Raw genomic sequence first — 6,800 nt, 5'->3', positions numbered from 1 at the left:
ATTTCATTGATAGTCTGCAACAGTGTGTATACATATATATGGTTTATGTTGTAGGCTTTGCCAACAAATTTGTCGATTTTTCATGTGTTGAATACTTTTTTTGATAAATTAAAATTGCACCGCATTTGGTGCTGCAATGGTAAGGTTACAAATGTAATTTACATTTCTGTAAAAATATTAGAATATTGGTTAAATTTTTTTTAAACTATATTGTAGATATTTATTCACCAACTTAGAATACACTAGATATAAAAACATAGTAATTGTAAACTTGAGGAACACAAACGGAAATACAGATATCAATAAAATATAATATTAAAATGAATATAATATAAATAATAATAAAATAAATAAAACAATGAATTTCTCCACTTTCTCCAATCTTTTTAGATTGATCACCAATACATGTATCTTTCAAAACCCACCAAATGTCACTACAATTTGACATGTACGAGATGGATTACATGACACTAATAGTGTGTAATCTTGAGATATAGACAAATGGAGTAATGGATAAGTGATACATGATTAATGAACATCTATATTATACCTAATTTAACATATTTATAATAATAGTAGCAATCTAAGCCTATCTTAATAGTTAAAACATTTGCTCTTTTCACAAGGTTGAAATTCTAACTCTCACATTTGTTATATTAAAGAATATTAAAAATAAAACCATAACTAAAATTTGTCTTATAGAGAAAATCCGAACCAATCAATTAAGAATTCAACTTGTACGACGAAGAACAATTAACTTATTTTGAAGAAAATGATAATAATAATAATGATGATAATAATAATAACAAGCGTTAATTGCCAGAAAAACTTGACAAAACAAGAGTTAAAGTCGTATAGTAGTTGGCCCAAATCTAATAAACCATAGAAAATGATAATTAGAGTCTATTGCTCTTTTTTTTTTCTTCTTTTTTTTATAGCATTAATAATATAAAAACGTATCTTTTTTTAGTTCAATCATGATAGGAGTGGAAGATCGATTTATTGATCTTTCAAATGATAATTAATATTTTATCCATTTTATTAGGCTTGGATTGACACAATAACTTTCAAATTAAATGCATCCATTCAGATGGTATTGTACACAGCAGAACTCGTAAAGGTTCTGATCCTTCTAGGTGGTATTGTTTCGACTCTTGTAACATGAATTCCTCCTATATAGATATTGAAGCATATTCGTTAATATTTTTTGAAAACTTCTTATAGGAATGTATGATTTTAATAATGCATTCGAACTTATTGTTGATAACATTCAAACTTACTTTCAACTCGATGCATTCGAGATTCTATTTTGCTTCAAGAAGCTGCAACACCAGAGCTCACACTTTGTTAATCATGCTCGAACAACAAAACTCCATTAGAATAAGGTTAGAAGACCACCCACCATGATTGCAAATAATGTTTCAGAGGGCTCGTTTTTCTTCTTACTTGTCCTATTTTCTTTCTTCCTCAATCTTGTACGAAAAAAAAAAAAAAAAAAATGATACATTGAAAACGAAATCAAAACTAAAATAAACGAAAATACACCCATCTATTTAAAATGTTTGAAAATTGGGTAGAAAATCATTTACTTCAATCAATAATACAACAAACTTTAGATGGATGCCCCAATGTGGGTATTTATGTCATCCATTAGCCATGCTTTGGCAATGTGCAACCCATTCATTTTTTTTATTGCACCCTTTGACATTTACAAGGGAAGACTTCCATATCTTAGACTTTTAAATTTGGTGATGAGGTGGGAAATTAAATTAAATATCACAAATACGTTGACATCTAATATGTTCATAAAATTTAAGCTTATTTTTGTATATCTTATCTACTGATTGGATAATGTTAAAAAATGGCTACAACAAAATATAATATAAGGGAGAGAGAATGACGGACTTTTAATTTTACTTTGGTGGCATCTACAGGTAATGTGATAATACTTAAGGGATTGAATCTCAAGTGAAGCATGCGAACGTCATACTATTGTTTAAGACTATTGAAATTTTACAGAAAGAAACAGTAAATTAAGCCTACTTTTTGAACTTAAAATTATAGAGAAAAAAATTTCTATAGCAAATTCTCTCTTTTTTGACAATAACTTCAAGCACCCAAAGGACGTTACTTTAGGACTTCCCTACTATTCTCTAACCAGAAATAGGATGGTGCGATCCTTTTCTTTTGAAAGAAAGGGAAAGACTTTACAGAAGATGGTTTTTCTCTGTAACCTTTGAGAGAGAGATTTTTTAGAGTTATCCTGTACATGAAATTTCTCAATTTCATAGATAATGCCGACAATCTATACTATAATTATAGGAGAGAGATGTGAGAGGGAGAATAATTCCCTCTTACACGTACACCACTCCTCTGCAGCCGCAGCGGAGTTATAATTTAATTAATAATTAAATTAAATTAAAATTTTAATTTAATTTAATTATTTAATAATAGAATATAGTTAAATATATAATATTTAATTAATATATTTGAATCACATTCAAATATACACCTCTTACATAACCTATAATTTTAATATGAATTTCCTTCATATTAATTTTAATCTATAGTTTTTATATCCAATTTATATCTATTTAATATTTGAATTTTATTCAAATATTAATTCTATCATATTATATAGTTTAATTTTGAATCTTATGATGAAATACACAAACATGCAACGGAAATAAACAGAATCAATAAGCACTCTAATTACATTTAATTTGAGTTCTAAAGCATGCATATTCAAGTGGGTTTCAAGTAACATACCTTTCTTGATGAAATCTTCAAATCCAAGCCGCTCTTCACTCCAGTTCAGCTCCAAATTAGTCCGTGAACCACCAAGAGGTCTTCTCTACTATTCCCAGCCTTGAATTTGAATGGTGGTACTCAGATTTGAGTGAATTTGGTAAGTGTTTTTGTGGGTTTGAAGAGGAAGAAGAAGATGAACCAGAAATTTCAATCTCTGTCAAAATTACATCATCTTAGAGAAATGGAGGCGTTTTATTACTAAGCAACATGCCGGCAATCTCTGAAACTTCAATGCCAGCAGCTCCAACAATTGAAGTGGAAATTTGGTGTGATTGTGCATGAAAAACACCTCATGATTGGAGGTGAAAATGGGAAAAACCCACTTTGTTATTTTTTCATTTAATTTCAAATTACCAATTTTTTTTTTTAATTAATTAAAACCTGATTTAATCAATTCACAATTTGATTAAATCAAAATCCAATTTCTCAAATTGAATTAAAATTGGATTTAATTTGAATTTATAATTAATTAAACACATTTAATTAATTAATTAATTTAATATCAAATATTAAATTAATCACACATCTAATTTTCAACATGAATTTTATTCATGTAATTAATATTTAAATCAATATTTAAATATTATAACTCTCCAGTTTTGTTTAATTTCAACAAATTAAACTTTAATTATATCGTATATAATTAAACAAACCCTAATTTCAATTTGAACAATTCAAATTGATATTATTCCAAATTTAGTCAATTTAATAATTCATGGTGTTTATGTTTTACGAGCTAGTAGACCGAATTAATAAGTATTCGTTAACTATCGAGTCACATCACTATAGCTCGATAGTTGCACTTTCCTCACTGTAGATATATTTGTGTCCACATGATTTAACCATTACCAGTAAGCCGACCCTTCACAGGTTGTTCATAATACCGACTGGGTCTATGTGCTGTTTACTCTCGATATTACGTCTTATTCCTTAAGTTCTAACTGATCCTTTAATGGACAATTGGTTTATGACCCAATCACTAAACTAGATCCCTCTCGTGCTAGCGAGAGGGTGGGGCTCCTTGTTCAAGACCTGGATTCAGTACTTAAGAGAACAACTTTTCTCCTATCCCTAAATCAGGTAGGCGTCAATTCCGTCTTGCACCCTATGTCCTCAGCTATCTACCCGGTCTTACCCATGAAATGGAAGGTTTATTGAGCCGACACTATTGAGCCAAACCTCACCCATGCAAATCTAAGAATAATCCTGAATAAATAGGAGTTATTAGTTAGCTTAAGATTAAGATCGAGTTACCTAGGTTATCTAAGTGAAATAGTCAGTCTTAAATAGTAAATAGCGTTATAAAGTAATAGTGGCTTATTTTTGGTTTGATCTTATGCAAACTCATTGCATAGGACGCCCTCAGTCCTCATGTCCCTACATGAACGAATCAAGATTACTTCGTTTGTAGTATCCTTACGACAACTTGTAACAGCTACAGAGTAGGCCGCATCCAATAGTGTTACCAGAATAAGGTACCCAATCTTAATCCTATACTATGGATCATTTTAGCTTTTAGTCGAACTTGATCCATCTCTATGTCTCTACATAAAGTTCAAGTATTCATATAATAGCCATAGATCTTAGTTTATTGGATTTAGACTTTACGTATGCAATTTATAGAATTAATAATAAATTTATTGTCTATAGAATATGTTTAACTTTTACAAACGGCAAGTTTTAGGACATAAAACCCAACATCTTATTTAAAATTAACTTTATAATATAATGTATCTACATACATTATATTAATTGTATCTTATACAATTAATGTAAATTCCCTAATTTGAATATTTAAATGCTTCCAAAATTATTTGATCCTTGTTTTACCCTTAGTAAACTAGTAAGGGAACCTAATGGATTTACAAATTAGAAGTTCCAATGATATGAGATTAATTAATTAAATTTTTTAATTATATTAATCAACATTCATTAACTGTGAGTCGCTCTATTAAAGACCCACAACTACACGGTTCGCACTGTAAATTTTTTCTTTATGTCTATGGATATAACCATTACAAGTAAGTCGATCCTTCATGAATTGCTTATAATTACAGCTAGGTCAAATTACGGTTTTATCCCTATAATTACCTCTTACTCCTTACGTCTCATTAATCATCTAATGAACAATTTGTTTATGGTCATATCATAAACAAAATCCCTCTCACGCCAATGAGAGAGAGGGCCTCATTGTTCAAGACTTGGAGTCAACACTTAAGGAAGCAATTCATCTACTTACCTTAAAAGCGGGAATGAGTGAGTTTCATCTTGTATAGCTATGTTGCCAGCTCCCTACTTGGATAAGTCCCCCAAATGGTAGACTTATTGAGTGGGCAGAGCCACTCTCACCCACACAAATCAAAAGACTATCTTTATAGATAGGAGTCCATAACTCACTTAAGATTGAGATCGAGTTACACATGATCATCCTATAAAATATCAATTTCTTTAGCCAATGGTGTTACAAAGAGAGATTTAATATTTCATGGTTCAGTCTTATACAAACTCTTTGTATAGGATACCTCTACTTGTATGTCTTCACTTAAACGATTTGGATCATATCATTTGTAATGATTACAAAGTGGGTTGTATCCGTAGTGTCATCAAGATAAGGTACACCCAACCTTATCCGTATATCACAAACCATTTAAGTTATTATTTGAACATTATCTACTTGCACAGTGGACTTCTCACGATGTCGTGGACAGTGAACCATCCACGTTGTCACGATCTGAACACTTCATCAAACCATTCAATCGATAGGAGCGACGGGTGGTGTGTACAAAGGGCAGGAGCGTTGTCAACGCGAGCTAATGACTCACACTTACTAGGAATTCTTCGTTGAAGACCAACAATTGTAATAATCTATTCCCATCACAATGAAATTTCAAGATTCCCCAGGCCTGTCGGCCAAGTCTATAGACTCATGGAATACACCAATGTAGTGATGGAATAAAAAAGCATACAACGGAAGCAATTGGAATAAATAACCACTCTAATTACACTTAATTTGAGTTCTAAAAGCATGCAAAACTGATTTTCAAGATAGAAGGGTTTCCAGAATATATACCTTTGAAGAATCCTCCAAATTCGAGCTGCACTCCACGAATTTGATCTTCAAATCAGTAGTAGACCATTAAGAGTGTCTTCTCTACTATTCTCAGTCTTGGATTTGAGTGGTGGAACTCAAAATTTAAGTTAATTGTGAAGGGAAATGTAGAGGGTCTTAGCAGAAACTATTTTCTATAGAAATTTTGAATTTCCAACAAGCATCAAACTCTTTCATTTTGTTGAGATTCTTAACTAATCTCTTAATCCTGTTGAGATTTATGTGACCGAGTCTCCAGTACCAAAGAAATTTGTCGTTTCTTATTTTGAGTTTTAGCTGGTTTAAACATCTCTATGTTCAAGATGACTTTTGCCTCAGTTGGTTTTAACATGTACAAGTTATTTTCTAGTTTTGTAGACCAAATTTTGGTATCTTTTGAAGTAATGAATACTTCATTATTTTCAAAAGAAACTTTGTACTTTTGTTCTAGCAAACATGAGACAGATATTAAATTCCTTTTCATAGAAGGAATGTAATAAACATTTTCAAGCAAAATGTATCTATCTCTTATGAATAACTTCATATCTCCCACTACTTTAGCTTAAACAACCTCTCCGGTCCCTACCTTAAAGGTTGCTTCACCTTTTGTAAGCTGTCTCTAGGAACTAGTTTCCTAAAAGAAAGTATAGATATGATTAATGGTACCTGAATCTACTATCCAGGTCTTTTTATCATTTTCAACTAAGCACGTCTCGATGACAAGCAAATCATATTTACTTTGTCATGCTACTTTCGTATTCTCATCTATATTGTTTAAGATCTTTTGATTTGTCAACGAGTTGGGAGATAGAGGACTTTCCTCTATTAAAACAAAATTTGAATCATCATTTGTTAGTATATTCACTGTTAACTAAACTGAAAGCGTGTAATCTTGAAAAAT

This window comes from Benincasa hispida, chromosome 9 (genome assembly GCF_027475165.1).
Source record: "Benincasa hispida cultivar pf3 chromosome 9, pf3_genome.v1.1, whole genome shotgun sequence".
Lineage (NCBI taxonomy): Eukaryota > Viridiplantae > Streptophyta > Magnoliopsida > Cucurbitales > Cucurbitaceae > Benincasa > Benincasa hispida.
The sequence above is the reverse complement of the archived record's forward strand: the minus strand, read 5'-3'. Positions refer to the sequence as shown.